This window comes from Microtus ochrogaster, chromosome 2 (assembly GCF_000317375.1).
Source record: "Microtus ochrogaster isolate Prairie Vole_2 chromosome 2, MicOch1.0, whole genome shotgun sequence".
NCBI classification, from domain to species: domain Eukaryota; kingdom Metazoa; phylum Chordata; class Mammalia; order Rodentia; family Cricetidae; genus Microtus; species Microtus ochrogaster.
Window position 1 is genome coordinate 34,730,031 of NC_022010.1, and position 21,509 is coordinate 34,751,539.

The window sequence follows — 21,509 nt, forward strand, 5'->3', positions numbered from 1 at the left end:
AGCCTGGAACCCTAAACTCTAAATGGGATGTCATCTCAGAAAACCCCACAAAAGAGGAGACATAGTGAAGAGCCGGAGGGGGTGGGGGACACCAGGAGAACAAGGCCCTGTAAATCAATTGAGCAAAACTCCTATGAACTCACAGAGACCAAAGCAGCAAGCACAAGACCTACATGGGTCTGCACCAGGTCCTCGGTATATATATACTATAGCTTTCTGTTTAATGTTGTCATGGGATTCCTGAGTGGCCGAGTGAGTGGGTCTCTGATTCTCATGCCCTCTCTTGGGCTCTTTTCCTTCCTTTGGTTTTCCTGTCTAACCTCAGTGGTTCTTATCTTACTGAATTTTATTTTGTTATGTTTGGTTGTTATCTCCTAGACGCCTGTTCTTTTCTAATGAGAGACAGCAAGGGAGTGGGTCCAGACGTGAAGGGAGGAGTAGAGGGAGGGGAAACTGTAGTCAGGACACACTATTGACTTAAGAATCTATTTCCAATCAAAGGGAAAAAATGAAATGCCATTCTGGACCTGTGTACCTCAAAACAAACAATCAAACAAAGCACCAAGTCTCTACCCCTTCATAGTATTATAAATACACTGCTTTGCAAGATTTTAGAGGAAGAACAAATTTTCTGCTTCTGAGTTGGCACTTGACTCTCGAGAGTCCTACTTCCGCTTTCTCTTCTGTCTTCCTTGTAACCCAGTTTCAGAGAATGATTTCATCTTTCTATATGTCTTCATTCAGCATGAAGTCAGCCTGGTATCCTTTTGCTCTGCTAACAATGGCTGTAGAGACATGGAATAGCAAATACATCAAATCTGGAGATCAGATGTATTGACGTAGTCGGTGGGCACCCACCTTGCAGGATTCGCTCATACTACACCCTCTCTACAAACAACCCCTTCTCTGATTCCATGACTACGGGCTGATTCTTTTCACTGTCAAGGGAAATGAGAGCTCTCCTCATGTGCACATAGAAATACCGGCATATGAAGAAGCCATGGCATGTTACCTTGCGAAGTAATGTATCCCATACCAGCTGAACTCAGACTTCAGAAGCATCCTTCCAACACGTTCTTTTCTACCTATGGTAATAGAAAAGAAAGAATTGCTTGTTAGTATAGCAAAGTAGGAAAAGAAGGAGAAAAAGGAAGGGGGGGAAGGAGGGAAGGGAGGAAGGAAGGGAGGAAGAGAAGGAAGAAGAGAAGTAATTGGTCCATACGCAGAAGGTTGTAACTTTTAGCCGGGCGGTGGTGGCGCACGCCTTTAATCCCAGCACTCGGGAGGCAGAGGCAGGCGGATCTCTGTGAGTTCGAGGCCAGCCTGGTCTACAAGAGCTAGTTCCAGGACAGGCACCAAACCCACAGAGAAACCCTGTCTCAAAAAACCAAAAAAAAAAAAAAAAGACTGTACACTTTTGATCAACTTCTTATCATAAACAAAAATCCCTTCTGAAGCTGGCTAAGGGTAGAGTTCATTTTAAGTTTTTAAAAATCAGATTTTAAGTTCATAAATAAAGTAATGGGTTTCATTTTGCCATTTTCATGCATACCTTTTATTCTTGTCTGTCTCCCCCACCCGCCTTTTCACTGTCTTCCTGTACACCCTTCTCCCCGCCCCCTATTGTGGTCTCTTTTCTCTCCGGCATGCCATCCGTTCTGCTTTCATGCCAGAGTTCCTTTGAACTGACTCAGAGTTCAGCTGCAAGTCCGTACACTCCTAACAGCAAAGAAAACAGAAGACGGACAAGGATTCAAATAGGGTGCTAGAGACCCCAAAAATAGGAGGTTAGCTTCAAATTATTAAGGTCTGTACAGAAAAAAAAGGGGTCAGCCTTTTCTTTTCAGTCATGAGGGGCAGGATGACACTGCTACAACAAATGACAGGTAGTAGGAGAAAAGTACTGCAGGAACACTTAACGTTTCTGTGTATCCGTGCTGTGGGAGTCTTTAGAAGTGAACACCAAACGCTGAGAAAGAAAGCTCTCATATACAGACTCAAAGAATGGACAACCACGAAGAAATGTGACCGGACAAAAATCATCAGTAGAGTCATCACAGACTGAAGGGGAAACCATCCCGGCTTGGACTTGGTCAGAACTCCTTTTGGATGCTCTGTGTAGCATTCCTTCTTTACAGGTACATGACACTTGTCACAGAAGGGGCTTCAGAGAGAAAGGAAACAGCAAGAACATGGCCTTTCTAGCTTCTGTGTCTTGCTTTGAAGAAAAGGGGTTCTAGTTTCCACAGTCCATCTTAGGGACAGACATCAAGTTTCTTTGAGTCACTCGGTAACAAAAGAAAGAGAAGAGACAGAAGACAAGAGAAAGTTAAAAACTTGCTTCTGTGGCTCCTAAAGAGTTTGGAATACTCAGCCTAGCAAGGTGCCCTCCTTTGGAAGTGCCGCCTTCTCAGCCTTGACATCCAGAGCAAGTTCTGCGTGGTGTCCCAGCCGGCTCTCTTCCTGCCCCCTCAGGCAGCAATCATCTTATGGCAATATATTCAGGAGACGGTTTTTTTTTTTTTAAATCTCTCCCCACTTACTGCTTTAGAAACAGAACCCACGGCCTAATTGAGAATCCTTTCTGCCTAATTACACTCCATTCCCAATTTTTTTTTTTAAAGCAGCGGAGTTGCTGTGGAATTATGTGCTGTATAATTTCATCATTTAGCAATATGTAAATCGGTAGAAGAAAGGAAGAAGGAAGGAGCCCAGGAAGAAGAGCAGGCGCGGCTGCAAATTTCTCTGTGGTAGGATGGCTGAAGAGGTGTGTGCAGACCAGGGAAAACCTGAGTCTCTGGAGAGCTGGGCTTGAGTTTCAGTCTCCACTCACACAGTCCTCTGCATGTAGGCATCTTCGTGGGCTCCTAACTTCTGGTCTGCCAAAATTTTACCCAACATCTACTTCAGCTCCTGGTTGATAGTGGCGTCTGCATGAAAGAACAAAGGAGAGCCTGGTTTGTCTCCCTCATGGGTCGTTCACACAATATGAGGCCATAGCCATAGGATGACCCTGGACACTTTTAAGAAACTCTGAATCATGGATTTTGTATAAAATGCCTTGGAGTCTAAGGGAGAGGATAATAGTTACTAGTTTAATCAAAATGAAACAAAAACCAAACCAAAAGCCCAAGCACAGCACAGACCTTTCCTTGCCTTATGGATAAAGAAGTTTGCTTCATGGAGTACAAATAAAACATTGCTTTAATATCCCTGTGTCTACCATAGACGAAATCACTTTTGACTTTTCTTGCTGTCTGGCCTGTTCTGCAGATGACAGAGAGGTAGGACGGGGGCTTATTTTCTCTATGAGTTCAGGGAAACTCTCCTGCCCCATGCATTCCCGGATGCTGTTCACATCTGGGGTTCACAAGGTAGGTCCTTCATGGATATTGTTCTCAACTTGGCTCTACAGACTCCCTGTAATCTCGTGGGGTGAGCCTGGTTGAGGAGGTGACAGAAATGAGCCCCTTCAAATGGGCAGAGGGAAGACTACTCTCCTTGTCTCATACAACCCAAGCTTGCTTGTACAGAAGCGACACTACCCACAATGGGATGGGCAATCTAGAAAAGGCCTCATAGACTTGTCTAAAGTCCAGTCTTATGAACGAATTTTCTCAACTGAGGTTCCTTTGTCCCAACTCTAGCTAATGTCAAATTGACAAAAGAAAAAACAAACAAACAAACAAACAAACAAAAAACAGCACAATGGATTATTTAAAAAAAAAAGCAACCACACATGAAGTTTGTAGGGGGAATATTGGGGGTAGAAGTGATCATATTTCATTGTATACCTACATTAAATTATTGTGAATAAAGAGAAAGTAATTAAATGATCCAGCTCACCCATCTTCATTGGCCAGGATCACACCAGAAAATGAGCCTTACCTACTATTTCTCATTGAGGGCAAGGCTTTGTCATACTTGTGTACAGCAGGCAAGAGAGTCTTTCAAAAAGAATGCACTTTGGTATCCGTGGACCTGGAGCTCTGCCAAGCACAGTCACGTGACTCGCCTCGAAAAGAGGGGTAATAATAGTCACCCCATGGACTGTCACAAATAAAAGGCTATGGGTCTCTTACTAAGAATGCAACCAGACCGACAGAGTCCCCATTCTGTGCCTATGTTGTGATGGGAGAATCAAGAAACAAGCAGAGCAACAAACCTGTAGACTCATGTTCTCCACGGGTGTAACAAATCAAGCGGGTTGGCGTGGTGCTTTGACAGATTTGGTGGTGACATAAGGCCTCTCTGAGCAGGCAGCGCTAGCTGGAGCTGGAAGAAGGATAATGAGAGTCATGGGGGAAGGTCTCTGAGACAACCAGAAACTACTTGATGGCTAGTAACTGGGACTAGAGTCTTCCCCTGCAGGACCCGCTGAACCACGTTGCTTTTCTCCTGAAGCCAGAACTCACATGTCTGTTCAGTCAACCCAGATTTCTTTGCTTAGGCTCAGATTTTCTTTTCTTAGCAGTCTAGGGAAGTTTCTCCATGTCTAACCTGGGCCAAAGACAACTTGTCAGCAAGCTCTCACGGCCCATTTTTTTAGTATTAGTATCCCAAGTCTCATTACTCTAAGTGTTCATACTGGAAGTGACACAGTACCTCCCACTGACTTCAACAGTGACTGGGTTTGACTACTCAAAAAGTATCCAGGGGAGACCCTTGGTGAGGTCAGTAATAACTAATGTGCACCCATGAGAATGCCCCACAAAGTCTATTTGTTAAAATGTGGGGAAAAGACCCATAGATAGCTTTTAAGTACTTATCAAGTATCTTTTAGCGTCATCACAAATATATAGGACAATGATAGTGTATATAGCCTAGTGAACGATGTTACTGGGATCATGGAAATCAATCATAAAGAATATGTGCTGTCAGGAAATTCCGGGTGTGATGAGAACAGGACTTTAAATCTGCATGTGATTATAATGCAAATAAGCATATGATTATAATGCAAATAATTGACACTACAGGCAGAGACTCACAGAAGAAATACAGCAATAGAAAGGAAAGAATGCTATTTTCTTGAAGGTGAATCTTGGGAGACTTTCAGATGGGTAGCATTTGTCTAAACCTTGACAGGTTGAGATATCCACCCTACAGATATTTTATATTTTGTTAACATTCCAATAAATATTTTCTTTGTCCCCTTAGCTAGCAATATCTAAGTGGAAGGAAATGTGGTTGAGGCAGGGATGTCGCAGAGTCCGCATGCATTCACATGCAGGGAGAGTCCGCATGCATTCACATGCAGGGACATGCCTCTGTCTTTAGCTGACCCTTCTGTGCCTCTCTTCATAGGCCTCAGTCCCACACACGCTGTCTACAGAGGGCACTGTTGGTGATTTCTTTGAAGACAGCACCCACCATGACTCCCTTAATCTACACAAGGAAATGTCATGTTTAGGGGTTCGGTTCTCTTGTCAAACTTGGCTCAGACCTAAGAGCCAGAACTTTGGACAAATGATGATATTTGTTCTCAGCAACTCATCTAAGAGATGCTGTGAGCCATAGCCCTTACATCAGAAAAAAACAGGAGATGGCCAGATGAAGGCTCTGATCTCTTCAGATTCATCGGTATATTGGTCCTTTAGGATCTAAAATTCTACCTTCTTGTTGGCATTTTTTTCTTAATACCCATCCTTCATCCCAGCCCTGCTTCAAGCTTGGGCCCAGCAGATGTGCTAAGTTTATTTCATCCACTCTCTTTCCCAGATTTGCTCCTTTTCCTATGCAAATTTTAACTAATTGTTTATCTAATTAGCAACTGAAGCTAGGGCACCAAATCACGCTATTCCTTTTGCGTATCTGGTTTCTCACTACCTTTTCTGCTTTCTCACCATCTAACACACAATGACTTGCCAGAGCCTGACACACTCATAGCTTCAGTGTTTAAATTTTCCCATATTTGTTGTTCCATTGGTAGTGGTTGTCACCGGCTATTGCACAACTTCCAGATAGCCATCTTGCCCTACCTGCTTCTCTTGAACATCGTCTACACTGTTGCTGGAATGACTTTTCAGAAAGATGAAATATTCCTATAACATTGCTTCTGCACAGGGAACATTTCTTAGTCACTCTTCTATTGCTGTGACAAAACACCATGACCAAGGCATCTTATAAAAGAAAGCATTTAATTTGGGGCTTATGGTTTCAGAGGGTTAGAGTCCATGACAGCGGACAGGCTGGCAGGCCTGATGCTGGAGCAGTAGCTGAGAATTTGTATCTTGAGACTGTGAACTGTGTGGGCTTTTGAAACCTCAAAGCCTGCCCCAGTGACATACCTCGTCCACAAGACTGCAATTTCTAATCCTTCTAATTCTCCCAAACACTTCCACCACTGGGGACCAAGCATTTAAATGTACAAGTTTTTGGAGATCATTCTCATTCAAAGGGCCACAGGATACAATGGTTTCAGACAGCACTCATGGTCTTCCTCACTGTTGCCTGGATACAACCCCCCCACATTTTGTATTTTCTTCACATTTTAGTAGCTGTTCCCTCTACCTACCCTTCAAGATAGTTCAAGTGTCACGTTCTTTGTGACAACCTTCTTGATCCCCAGACTTGTACTGGAATTCGCAGCTTCCTTCCAAGTAAAACATTCCCTCCAGGGGAGAGGGGAGAGGCTACTGAGCCTCAGCATATGAGCTTCATACATCTGAGAAAGGCAAAACATGCCAAGATTCACAAGACCCCATGAGAGAGTATACAAACAGTAACAAATGTGGGGGCGGGTCAAGACTATCTAGAACCAGTCCAGCAGCTAGGAAGGAGATCCTTGGCTTTGTTGAGTTGCCTGCAAACCCTGCAGGCTGTGACGTTAGTGAGGTTCGGGTATCGGGATGCGCTTCTCGCGAATGCAGCTGCTTTGGAGTCATTCCTGGTCCTACAATTAACCGCTCACCAATACTCCTGTAAGTAATCCCGACAAACTCATTAATTCATCAAGTCAGACTTGGGTGTAATTGTTACTTTAGTCTGTCTTGGGTTCCTTTTCTGAGACAAGTGGGGCTGTGTGTGTGTGTGTTCCGAGGAAGAGTCTCTCTCAACTGCTTCTATTGGGCTTTCCAAGCCGCTAATTGTTCTTTTAAGAGGTAAATAGAATAATGACACCCGTTATCACAAACATCATCATCCCCTGAAACTTGGAATATATGATTTTACCTAGAAAAGGATCTGCAGGTGCAATTAAGTTAAGGATCTGCAAATGAGGAAATTACCTTGCATTACCAGGCAGGACAAGTGCAATCACAAACGTCCTTATAGGTGGCAGGCAGAAGGTCAGAGAGGGGATGCTTTGTTGCTGTTTTTGAAGATGGGACAAGGTGATAGGAGTCAGAGAAGGTGGGTGGCCCCAGAAGATGAGAGAAGTAAGCAGACTATACCCTTCTGGAGTCTCTGGAAGGAGGAAGCCCTGCCACCCTCCAGAACAATGCGGTAGCAGTTTGGTATTTCTTCAAGTTGGGTAGTAGCTTGTTTATGCTTCAATAGCAAACTAATGTACTCTACTTGTATTTGCTTGTTTGTATTTTATTATATTGTTCTTGAAACGATAAACTCCTCGAGGATGGGATCGATTGATCAGAGTGATGGCCATACCCACTGGGTACCCGCCCCAAGGATCTGCACATGAAGATTCCTGATATGCCTTTCAGTGTAAAGCAAATGGCATACCTGGGATATTTGAGTTGGAACAAAATCAAACCTTCCATAACTAGATTGAAATGGTAGTGCACGCAAACCCAGGCGGGCTGATGCACATTGTGGGCATCATTTCAGCTAGTTGTCTTTCCATTGGGGCAATGCTGCCAGACCCAAGCCTCAGCAGTGGTGAGAAGTTCAATAAGCAGCATCTTAAAGTGATAATGTTTTGGGGCTTGTGCTGTTATTTAACTCATTTTGATACTCTGTATTGTTTTTGCTCTTCTTTAATTTTCCACAGGAATATATGTGAGTATCCTGGTCAGGAAAAATGAAGACTATGGTTATCTCAACTATGAGGTACCTTCAGCTAGTCTCCTGTCTTCTGTCAGTTATGTCTTCTCAATACATTCATTCCCCCAACACACACACACACACACACACACACACAAATTCAACAACTATCAAGACTTTTCTATGGCTTGTATAAGGATCTAGAGAAGAAACAGGTAATGTATTGGGCATCAAAGTGTGTACATCAGAAAAAGGAGAGGAGGTAGACAAGGTGAAGGGGTAGCTATGACCTTAGATCTTGCCTTAGTCATCTTTTCTGTTGTTATGACAAATGCCACTTAAAGGAGAAAGGGCTCATTCTGGCTCAAAGTTCAAGGGTACAGTCCATCGTGGTGGAGAAGTCAAGTGAGTGAGAACTTGAAGCAGCTCATCATATCCATCCACAACCAGGAAACAAAACAAATGAAAGCCTGCTGATGCTCAGTTCCCTTTCTCTGTCTATAATACAATCCAGGATCTCAGTAGGGGCAGACATTGTACCCCCCTCTGTGGTACTAACAAATTCATGAAAATCCCCATGTGTAATGTTTCAATCTAGTTCTGAGACCTCACTCAGGAGGATCATCTGATTTCGGTTCAGATACCAACAAAGAAGATGTTTGCTTTAAATTCAATTCAGTGGGTCAATCTTCCCAGGCTCAAGAGATGGCTCAGAGGTTAAGAGCACTGCCTGCCCTTCCAAAGGTCCTGAGTTCAATTCCCAGCAATCACATGGTGCCTCATAACCCTCTGTAATGAGATCCGGTACCCTCTTGAGGAAGAGACCTGGTCAGTCATCTTCATCAACTTAGACCCTGAAACCCAATATGGAATATGGGTGTGTCTTCCCACCTCATTTAATATAATATAATCAAGATAAGACAAAATAAATAATAAAGAAGTAATTTTAAAAGTTAATTCTTCAACAGTTTTATGTCCAGGAGGCCCATCATTTAGATGATTCTAGATTCTGTTTAGTTGACAACACCAGCCCTCATAGATTTTTGCTAAGTTGTCCATTGCACAGCTACGTATTTTCCTCTTTATCATTTCTGTAACTTCTACCACATAGGCAAGACTGAGGTAGCTGTGAATGCTGTTTGCTTTAATACTCAAGGCCCAAGCTTTCTCTCCTTGAGGTGCTACACTCAACACATACAGATGAATTGGTAGGGTTTGGGCTTCCTACACAGCAGTGCAGCTTTTCAGTGTCATGGACTAGATCAGTGGTTCTCAACTTGTGGGTCGCGACCCTACGGGGGTCACCTATCAGATATTTGCACTACAATTCATAAGAGTAGCAAAATTACAGTTATGATGTAGCAACGAAATAATTTTATGATTGCAGGTCACCACAACATGAAGAACTATATTAAAGGAAAGGTTAAGAAACACTGGTCTAGATAGACAAACACAAGTTCACCCTTCCAAAGGGAAGCCAGCAATGCCTTCTCATTGGCACTTAGTGGGTCCAAACTATTAAACTCTCTTCACCACAAATCTTGGCTGCTCTGTTGCTAATTTACTGTATGATTTAGAACATTCCCATTCAGTCTCTTCTGATTCCTGTTCCTCCCTGCCTACCTCCTTAGGAGTATTGCGGAAACAAATGTGATAATAACGTATGGGATGTTGCAGACTAACAGCTATTTTTATGTGCTGCCCTTAAAGTAATAATAGTTTTTTTAATATAATATTTACACGAAGAATTATTGCTGTTTTTCTTATTGCTTTCTCACTATTATTAACATGGGAACGTTGTTATTTGCTTCCGAGAATGAGGCAGCTGTCATTTGTCAAGTGATTTACTTGCCACAAGATAAAAAAAAACAAAAACAAAAAAAAACCAGGCTTTATCAGGATGCACTCAAAACCCTCTTCCATGAGCAGTACATCTTTCCCATCAGGACCACGACAACAGATTTTATCAATTGGGAAAGTGCTTATTGGGGCACAGAAGGAATGACTAGTTCTGAGCCTTCTACAGGAATGGTCTGATGGCTCTCACATAGGTGGAGAGGATTTGCCTCTGTGCAGTAGGTGACCAGGGCCTACCAGGACCAGCTGTTGGATCCCATGGTATTCACTCTGTAGACTTTTTTAGAGTTCATTGTCTGTCATACACAGTTACGTCTCCATCCTTTCGACATGGCCGGCCTAACTAAACCTATTTACCTTCTCAGACTCTGAGGAAGTAGATTGTGACTTTCAAAAGTTTGACTTCTTTCTCCTGTTGTTAGTTCCTCAAAGTACGTTTGCTCCTACTTAATTACAAGTCCCAAGTTGGCCTCCTTAACGACTTCCATCTCCCCTGTTGATGAACTACAATCAACAACGTTTCAATGTTATTTGTAAATGCTGCAGCCTAGCAACGGGGTTTCTCTGTTAGTCATGATTAGATATTAGTTCAGAAGATGACCCGACCCTGCATTACTGCTTTCAGGATGAACAACTCCTGCCACCTTCAGTGGACTACGGCTCCTGGAATGGGCAACAGAACCTGGAGATGAGGGTCTCAATCCTGCTATTTATTGCCCGTGGGGGCGATTTATTTCTCTTTTTTTCTGTAAAATGGGCATATACAAATTTCTTTGCAGCATATATCATATGTGTTGGTAACTAGGGAGTGCTGTACCAAGATTAGGTCATGGTAGAAGATTCTACTAAAAGAATTTAGGGCTTGAAACAAGGAAGGGATATTTTCATTATTTTTTATTAGTCATCCCTCCTGATGGCAGAGGAGGGAGTTGGGTGGCAGTGGAGTTGTGAGAACGGTTGGGGCAGAGGATGCATTGGAAGTTCAGAGAGCTTGTCCTGGTCAGGTGTCACTGGGTCAGAGTTAGGACCACCCAAGCAGTCTCCTTTCCAGGCCTTTTGTAGCCTCTGTCTGCTAAAGCAAGACTAAGCAAAGCACATTTTAAAACATGCCAGAACGATTAGACCGGATGATTTCTACTGTCCCCTGTTACATAATGGAATAATTTCAATTTAAAAAGCCAAAGAAATTAATAGTTGCGGGGGGGGGGGGGGGGCGGGGAGAATGACATTCTAAAGTCAAGCCACCTTCGCTTCTTAGATAAGGGATGGTATGATAAGGAATCTAAATTGGTCAGCTCAGGAGACAGCGGTGCAGTAGCAGCATCTCACCCTGTGCATACTGAAGGGCAGATGACTGGTCAGGAAATCTGACAGCGAGCTCTGTGCCTAACCCAGGACAAGACTGGGCCGTAACCTACTCCTCACCAAGCCAAAAGGTGTGTATTCCAAGTTTCTTTTTCTTTTCTTTTCTCTTTTCTGTTTTCTTTTTTTTTTCTTTTCTTTTTCTTTAAGCAGTTTCCACTTCAAAGCCTTGGAATCCAACTCTGAGTGTATAACTCCTAACAAGCCCTGGGCCCAAAGAATCGGGCCGGCCTCCCTGTGCGCTGAGAAGTGCCTGGTTGGAGCAGATGGAGCGTGTCTATCATGGCGGCTGCAGAACCAGTCTGGTCACTTCAGATGTCTCTCCAATTAACACTCCTGGAGGCGGCCAACTGCTTGAGCAGCAGAATGTGATGGTGGAGAAGATGGTGGGAAGGCCTGGGCCCCATGCCACCCCTATTATCTAAGCCTCCCGCGTGAGAAGGGGAGGAGTAGGAGGGGCCAGCCAGACTTCACAGAATGTGGGAGGTGGGAGGAGGGCCGGGTAAAAATGGGAGGTGAGATGCCTGCTCGGATTTCTGGATTTCTTTAGCTGCCGAGTCCTAGAAAGTTAGAGTTGAGGAGACTCATTCAGGAACAGCCCTTACTACACACTTTGATTTCATTTCCTCTTCTTCTTGCCATTGTGCTGGACACAGGGTGCTGTCCCCTCTTTCTTCTGGCCTCCCTAAGGATCTCTCTGCCTTCTAGTCTGTTATTTTTCTCTTTCAAAATCATGTCCTACAAGACAGCCAGAGTGAGATTTCTAAAATACAAGCATGGTTGCTTATACGATCCCCAGTGGTAGCTCCTCATTGCTTTCACCGGGGCAGGGGGGGAATGTAAACCCTGTAGCCCAGTGGTTCTCAACTCGTGGGTTGAGATCCCTTTGTGGGGGGAGGGAGTCAAACTACCCTTTGATAGGGGTCACCTAAGACCATTGGAAAACACAGATATTTACATTACAATTCATAACAGTAGCAAACTCACAGTTATGAAATGGCAACAGACTTAATTTTGTGGTTGGAGGTCATCGCAGCATGAGGAACTGTATTAAAGGGTCGCAGAATTATGGAGGATGAGAACCACTGTCAAAGCTTAGCATGCAAGTTCCTGGGGAATCCCACTTCTTGCCCCTTGCATCATCCCACAGTGTCTAGTCATCGGGGGAAATCTTTCTGAAATTCCCCCAATCCTCTCCTTTGCATATTCCTTCTTCTGTCTTTTTTTTTTTTTTCCACTGTGATAAAAGCTGATAGCCTTTAAATCCCAGTTTAGATATGACCTCTCCTGGGAGCTGTTCCTAGACCTACCCTCCAAGGTCTGTGCTCCACGACCTGACCTACCCATACCTGCCAGATAACTGTGCTGAGAATTTTTACCTTCTTCTATGTTGATCTCTATGTACGTCACCTTCTTGGCTTCATCACCTGAGATTTCAGGGAATGGGGGATTGTTCTGCTGCCAGAAGCAAGACTGACTTTGACAATGGATTTTTTGTTTGTTTATTTGTTGGAGACAGGTTTTCTTTGTGTAGTTCTGGCTCTCCTAGAACTCACTCTGTTAGATCAGGCTGGCTATGAACTCAGAGATCTGCCTGCCTCTGCCTCCCACGGGCTGGGATTAAAGATGTGCGCCGCCACCACAGAGGGACAACGGATGTTTTAGTGACCTCCAGAATCATTTTCCACTGGGGAAGTTGAAATTCCACGTTTCTTTCACCTTGGTCACCAGGGCAAAGGTGGTGCATGCCTTTAATCCCAGCACTCAGGCAGCAGAGGCAGGCAGATCTCTGTGAGTTTGAGGCCAGCCTGGTCTACAAGAGCTAGTTCCAGGATAGGGTCCAAAGCCTCGAAAAACCAAAAAACCAAACCAAAATAAATAGCAACAACAAAGACAAAACAAAACAAAAAACAAACAAACAAAAAACCAAGACCTTTTCCAAGAAAGAACCCTTAATACAAACTGCCTGATTAGATCCTGGAGTTACAGAGAGCTATGAATTGTCATGTGGGTACTGGGAATTGAATCTAGGTTCTCTGGAAAAACAGTCAGTGCTCTTAACTGCTGAGCCATCTCTTCAGGCCTAAACTGCCTGATTGGAGGAGCCCTTTTCCTCAAACCAGCTAATAAGAAGGAAGTGATTTCTGGAGGCCACATAGCGGGAGAGTCTAGGCTGATACACCCTTGACGCCCTTAGCAACACTCCCACACGTCGGTAGCTTCAGCCAACTCTTTCCCCGTGAGAAAGATGCACTCTTTGGATAGGGTAATTCTGTGAGTGCAATGGAAACCTTCAGTTCCTCTGATGTGCCAGTTCCCCAAGCTTGTGGAATTCCTGGGTTTGTGGGCATTGAGAGAAGTGCCACCTGGAGCAGGCAATGGGAGAGCAGGGCTGTCTATGCCATGAAGACCAGAGGCTAGCAACAGTGGGAAAGATTCAGGGAAACGCAAATAGAGTTATATATGGCCCTCACTGCTTCTGGTGGGGATGTTATGTATGGGCCTTTTGGGCCAGGCAACGGCAGTCTCCAGAGTCTTCCTCCTTCAAGCACGTAGGAATTCCCCGCCGGTGTTGTTCTTGGGAGGGAGGTTTGGCTATGAGTAGCTTTTTCCTGAAAAATCAAAACAGCTCCTCCAAGTGGGCCTGGCTTCCAGGGGCAGCTTGGAGCTGGGCAAGCTTCCCTGTGCCTGGGTGTGAGCGTGAAGGTATTGGGGGGAGAGGAGGGTGTCTGAAGGTCACACTGCTGGGAATCCAAACCTCCAAAGCTGATTTACAGCCACGGGGCCTCAGAGCCCCTCCCGCTCAGCCCACAAAAACCCCCGATTTTCTTCTCTGTGAGCCAGCATTCTTTGGCACTGGGAAATGTGATCTAAGCAGTGGCTTTTTCTGGGCTTACGTATGGATTCTTCCTTGAGATGATGGCAGAAAGGAAGAGAAATAGTTCTCGAAAGTGTACGGAGGAGAACACCAGGGTGAGTCAGAAAACAGCGGCCTGGAACGGGCTGGAGATGCTCCAACCTCATGTTCTCCTTGGCTTCTGTTCTTACCTTTTTATTTTTTTTCCTCTTACTAGGACTTCCAAGTAAAATCTTATAGGGAAACCCAACACACTAAAATTAAAAACAGAACAGCTCCAGGCTACTGTGGATCAAGGTTCTGTTCCGCCTGTATGAGTTTCCCATGGAGCCTGTGGACCCCCTGCTTGGGGTCTCTGGGCTTTGAAGAACACAGACTGGATACCTCTGCTGTGGTCCAATGCCACTACGTAAGACATGAGGTGACTGACACTCAGGGAGGTGGCAGGAAACCAGGGAGGGGTTGGGGCACCTAGAGACCCCTTGACTTTCTTCTTCTTCCTCTTCTTCTAGTCTGTCTTAAATTCCATGTGGGTCCCGGAAAGACTTTGTCTTGCCTTAGGTTCAGCACTGAGTAAATCTCATTTTCAGCAAGGAAAAAGGCTTTAGAAGCCCTGGGTTTACAGCTCAAGGAAGTCAACAGTCAGACTGCTAACCCAACTCCCAGCCCAATGGGGTGATTCTCCTCTTCAAACCTGGGACCATCGGTCCCATTCCTCTTGTGCCTGAGTCCCCAGCTCTCCTGGGCTGGGCTCCTGCTTTCTTGTTGACATAAAGTGAAGAGAGAATTCCCTTTTGTTCTTTACACCAGCAGGACCTGCCCTGCCTCTGAGCCTGGCCCGGTTATGAGGATGTGTACCCACTGCTGGCTCTTGTCACCCCACCTCTGCCTGAGTCTCATGTGCCCCCAACTATGCTGACCACACATGCTCTGCTTCTCCCTCAGGACCCAACGAGGGCACTCTTGCCCCAAACTACTAGCTCCGTTTTTTATCTAGAGTTGTTTCCCTGACAAACTTATGTGCACAAGTGTTTGGAGAAGTGGCTTGGAGGTAGCAGGGTTAACTGTGCTTGGATATTTCAGGCTCTCAGGTCCTTGTGGAAGAGCTGCTCTAAGCCAGTCCCATAGCCCTTCCAACTGTGAGCTCCTAGACTCTCTGTCAGAAGAAGCTCACTGGATAAGGCTCGTCTGATTCAGTAGATGTCAGATGAGACACACTGGTCTGTTTCCACAGACTGTAGCTGTCTAGCCAAGTCTAGTCATGTCTCAGGGATAGCTGAATCTTTTCCCTTTGTCTGGATGCTACAAAATCCATACCAAACCATCACTTGCCAAGAATGCTCCAGGGCATTTCAAGCCCTGAGACTTAAACTTCTATGACTGTTTTTATTTATTTATTTTAATTTTTATTTTTTTCCGTGTCCCAGGATTGTGACTGTCACCCTGCTGAGGGACCAATCCGGATCCAGAGAGAGTCACTCTAGATTCAGCACATAGAACCCCAAAGAGGATCCTTGTCTGCCCTATTGTATCTCGCTGCCCCCTCAGAAAAACAGATGCCAGAATCGCATCCCCCTGGCTGCTGCCAGAGGCCAAGGGAGGCCAGGCGCTTTTCTTCTGAAAGAGTAGCATAAAAACCAGTAGTCTGTATTTCCTCCTCCAGGGCAGTTTAGACTGGTCACAGAAAGTGAGCTCAGGTCTTTGTGACGAATATAGGTCAGAATAGGCTAGCCTACGGGCCTAATCTCTTACAACCAAGGAGCCAGACTTCCCTGAGCTCACACCAGGAGCCTTCCCGCTCCCCATACCACAGCTGGGGAGGCCAGAGAAGAATGTGAACTTATGTAGGTCCCCGAAGCTCCAGGTTGGAACAAGAAAACTCTGGGGTAGTTCTAGCACACTGTTGTAAGAGGTGCAGCTACCTGGGGAAGCAGGAGAAGAGCTGCAGGTTAGGCCCATGGGGCCCATCTGCATCCATCAAACAAAGAAAAGAGTACTTCACTAGAAACACCCATTTGGAGTATAGATCCTCACACTGAGATCTCTACGTTAAGACGGCCCTGAGGCCAGTATTCCCACTGCGGCAGATAGAAAAGGGGCTCGGAGAGATCACCCACATAGCTTCGGAGAGCCTAGAAGGTCCGTTTCTGCCCGGCGACCTTTTCTTCTGTGTCCCACCCTCACCACAGACCAAGAGGCCATCCCTTCTGGGACCTACCATAGTTGTCTAAAGAAGACACCAGGAACCATGATCCTTTGGAGGAAGCCCTGGCTGTCCCCCACAATGCCTCAGCAAGGCTGAGGTTAGCAGTGGGTGTGGTACTGCTGGGAAAGTTTTGTTATGGGGGATTGTGAAGATTTATCCTGGATCTGGCAGGCCCCCACGCAAGGGCCCTGGAGTAGACTAGCTAAGGGTGGATGGGAGAAGGCAAAACCTGACAGGCTCCCTATTCAAGCTGTCACCGCTGATGTCCCGCTGTAGTTACTGGGTTATAGAGACATATTGACACACACACACACACACACACACACACACACACACACCCTGAGAGAGAGAGGGGGGGGAAGGGAGGGAGAGAGAGGGAAAGGGAGGGGGAGAAGAGGAGGAGGAGGGAGGGAGAGGGAGGAAGGGAGGAAGGGAGGGAGGGAAAGAGAGAGAGAGAGAGAGAGTTCTAAAACCTTACTAGTGGGTAAAAACTTTAGAGAGTGAGGCTTGGTAGGCCTACCCCTCTGGCCCAGCTTGATCTATAGCTAAGTTCTTAACATCGCCATGGCCATGCAAGATCTCACTTCCAGTACCCACGAGGACTGTGGGCTTAGCCAGACAGGAGTTCTGGACCTTAGGCCATGCACTTCACCTCTCCCAACCCAGGCTTCATCTTCAAAGCACAGTGTGAACAAGTCCCTTAACAGACAGCTAGGCTCAGCTACAGGCCAGGAAGCATTTCCCAGAAGCAGTCAGGCCTCAAGGCCTCCTTTCCAAGCTGCTTCTGAAGGTCAGGCCTGAGGAGAAAACACGAGTTTTAAATTCCTCGGGGTCTGGAGCGAAGTGGCTACAGAGAGAGTGACACATGGCCCCTCCGGCTTGGTTTCCCAGGTCCCATCTGTATGATATATTCTACTCTAGAGCAATGGGCTGATGTTTAACAGCTAGGACAAGAGGCAGGGAGCCAGGGCTCCTCCCCTAGGTGTGCCCCGAAGCTGCTGACTTAGCTGTTTTAGATTCAAAGTTCCAGACGACGGAGACAAAACAATTTCTCCCTGTCTTTCCAACCCAATGTATGCTAACAAAAATTGCTCAGAATGGATAAAGCTACAGATTCCTTAAAAAAAAGTCTCTCCCACCTCCATGATCTCCTTCTAGCCTCCCAAGAATTCTTTGTAGCTGACAAGACACTGTTATTTTTATCTTGTGGCGGAACAGCGTGGGGTCCGGAGAAGTGCCTTGTTTGGTGACCTAGATCACCTGGCCACAGAGGCAAGCCCACAGCAGTCTTCACCTTGCTTCATCCACTGCTTGCTGCTTCCTTTCCTTCAGCGGAAGCTTGACTACGGACAGTGAACGCTCCCTCAATCGTCGGCTCCAGTTCAGCAGTCACTGCCTTTCATAGCAGAGATCAGACAAACCCATTGTCACACAGGTACCTTTTGGAGTAGACCTCGGTGACTCTCCCTCCACCCCCTGCGCTGGGTAGTGCTACCCAGCATCTGAGGATCTGAGACTCAGCTGGCCAAAAGGACATGTGGTGTGGTTAGTCGGTAGTCTCCCTGTGCTCCAGGAATGGGTTCAAGAGAGAATTGATCAAGAGCGGATCGAGAAGTCACTCGGAAAGACAGTATTGAGTGGAGGGGGAATGGGCTTCCCTGCTAATTACACGCTGTGGGTTTCTTCTATTTTTACCTAGGTCATCCTAGGCTACAGTGAGAATGGAGGGAATTTGCCTTTGGGACAAAGGACTTTTGCCAGGGACTTTGATTCCTTTGCTCACGCAGCCCAGAGGCCACGAAGGCAAAACCCATTTGCAAAGCATTTAGGGCTTCAATTACATTACAATGTAATTCTAATGTAATTGTCATGTATCCACAGATACATGACAAAAACAACCATAGTGCCTTTGTGCTCTGAGGAGGGGTGGGTGTGGGTGTGGGTGTGGGTGGGGGTGAGGTGGGGTGGCATTTTCAGGTAGAATAGATAAGCAAAGGCTTCAGTTCAGGTTCAGTTGACACAAATCCATATAGTCCAGATGCATATGACAGTGTCGGTTTCCCAGTCCAGCCCTTCTCACTACCTCAGAGAGAAGGCCTGCCGATAGTTCTTGTTCTAGATTTCCATCACTTTAAACAGTATGCTTGCTGTTATTTCCTCTTCTGATAACTTGTTGCAACAGAGTGTTTGGACCCCCTTCCACATGCCCAGCTGGGTTAGAAGCACTGGCAATGCATGCAGCCAATTAAAGCCCAACTGAAACAGATGAGCGTTCAGTTCATTTTGAGCAGCTCTCCTGTGAATCCGGTTATCTAACTCATTTCATCGAGAATCCCTAAGGCACTTTCTCAGGCAGGACGAAGGTGATGGGGAGGAGGTGGACAGACAGAACCTAGGGTGTTTCTGAAGGCAGAGAAAGCAGTTAAGATATTGGAAGCCAGGCTTTGAAGTGGCTTGAGAGGTCTGGAAGTTTCTGGACACTGGATCCTGCTGGAGCCACAATTCTTCAGCACTGAGGGCCCCAAGAAGACTTTGTTTAAGGGTGACTGGGGCAGAACATGGGACAGTGACAGCTCCGGAGAGGCAACTGTTCCCCTGGGAGACTCCATGTGGGAGGTTCCTGTGCCCATTAACAATGCATGAAAGTGGAGAATTTGCAATGGAGTGAGGGGGCCTGGGAGACTCCATAGGGGAGGTTCCTGTGCCCATTAACAATGTATGGAAGTGGAGAATTTGCGATGGAGCGAGGGATTTGAGAATGAGATGTAGCACCCAGTCGCCAGTCATTTCTTTGCTAGACCTCAGCTTTCTTCTTTGCGAACTGGTGATGAGCCTAACTTCCGTGGAAATACGAAGAGGAAGCCACGAAGAAACCCATCAACTATAAAGCACCACCAAGTTATTAGGAGCGTGTATGTGTAAAAAATGCCAGAATGGGATTCTATAATGTTTTCATTGTGCCTTTCTAAAAATAAATGATTCCTACCATTAATTAGTCACTACAGTAATTCTTATTCATATGCTGGATCATAAAAGAAATCACAGTCACGCTTTCTGGTGGGATGCATTCTTCAGTTGAATACATTCTGAAATGCTCACGACTGAACTTCCCTCCCGGCTCTGAGTTTGCACTACCATAGGGTCACTGTGAAAGGAGCTCATTGGCTGGCTTAGTCTTCGGGGTAGGATCACAAGTCAAAATGGAGTCCCCAAAATACTTTTATTCTGCTATATAAGAACGCAATCAAAGCAACCCAAAATTCAGTGACAGCGTCTTCTAGGAGGACTGTTCAGAAATTAATGTGACCTTCACTGTACCAATTAGGTAATCTCTCTGCTGGCACAGAGATACACACATAAAATTTATGTAAGATGATGAGGGACCGAGTTCTAAGTTAGAAAGATTCTTTTGTGGTGTAGAAAATCCATCCAGAAAGGGGGAATTATGAAGTGAGGGTTATCTGGGATACACAGCTGGAGAAAGTACAGCTAGATCAGAGTCCTGAAGACTCAGTGGATTAGAAGACAGACCCCTCTCCCTGCAATGGGAAGCTTACTAAGCACAGAGGGAAGAGCCAAAGGCCTGAAGTTTGATGGAAAAGAGACACAAAGAAGAGGACTAACACCAGACAGAGTGGAAGACTGAAGCCCTGAGGTCTGTCTAGTTCTGTAGACAGCAGTGTCTCCAGGATCCACCTGTGGGGGAAATGAAATGGTCACAAGCAAATAGATACAGAGTACTTTCCTTTTCTGTTCCACATGTGGGCAGCTTGGGAAGAAAGGCTGATTATAGACTTCTAGAACAGACACACATGAGCCTCCCCCCAGAACCAGTTCCAACCTTCAGTTTTATAAAAATATTCATCCATCCGTCTGTTCGTCTGTCCATCCATCCATCCATCCATCCATCCATCCATCCATCCATCCATCCAGTGTGTGTGTTTATGTGTCTCTGTGTGTGTGTGTGAGCATGCCTACCCCCCATACATACAAAGATCAGAGGGTAACCTGGGGAGTTAGTTCTCCTCTTCCACCATATGCACTTTTGGGGGTTGAACTCAGTTTTCGGTTCCCAGGCCAGTCAGTAAGTGCCTTTGCCATCTGAGCCATCTCACCAGGACCTGGGCTTCTTTTTGGGAATGCCCAAACACCTTCTTATTTCTCCACACCTAGTCAATGAAATAAAGTCTATCACTGTGTATTATAACTTCAGTGTCTATTTCTGGTACTTACTCTCGGAGCACAAAGAACTGTGTGACGTGTGGGGATTCTCAAGGGCAGTTTAGGTGGGGGAAAGCTAGCATTCAACTGCCAAGTTCTTATAGGAAGGTGAATCATCCTAAATGACAGGAAAAACTTTTACCATATTGCAAAAGTGAATGTTTTCTAGGAAATCATTCCACAGTAATAAGGGGATAAAAGCCTTTGGGTCAGGCTTCCGAAGACAAAGCTGAAAGGCTTTATGAGCTAATGCCCACAGTCATGGCCACACTGCTGTCTGCTGGGTGAGTGTGCTTCATTGGCCGATGACCTGGGTTGAGCCCTGTCATGTGGGGATGGAAACACTGGTCTGTCTTATTGAGGAGACTTAGAAGTTAAAGTGGCAAAGCTCTTAGAACAAGGTCTAACTAAAGAGCACTCACACTGTGAAGATACTATTATTACTGTTATTGTTGCTATTATTTCATTTCTCTTGCTCAAGTTGAAGGAAAGAGCCCAAATATGTTTAAGGGCTTACTCTATGACACTTCTACAGTTTAAATTAATATTAATACCTTTTCATAAATTGTCCTTATTAGCCATAGGAGGTTGAGAAGGCAAATATGAAAAGTGAGCTGACCTTGCTGAGTCAGGACAGAAACCTAGGAAGATCGAGCCCCAAATTCCAATGAGGTATAAAAAACTCCCTTGTACTGAGAACATTCTAGATGAGGCTGGTTGATCCAGTTTTCTGTATCTGTTTGGCTCTACCTTCTGAGGGGGTTATTAATGAAGAGCCAAATCCGCATTCTCTTCCTGTTGTGTTTACTCTAACGCAAGAGGCTTTCCCAGACTGGCAGTGCTGGATTGCTTTGTGCCCCGCAGATATGATTCACAGTTAGTTCGTTGTCGATGGAGACAGAGACAGACAGTAGACAACAGAAGTGGAAGGAATAGCATCTTACCAGCTGCTTCGTGGTCCTCTGGGAAATGGAGCAGTGACTGGGGCTGAAGAAAATCCACCTGACAGGTTTAGTCAGTGAAGACTTCACTCTTAAATTGTGGAGGACATATTGGTCATAAAGC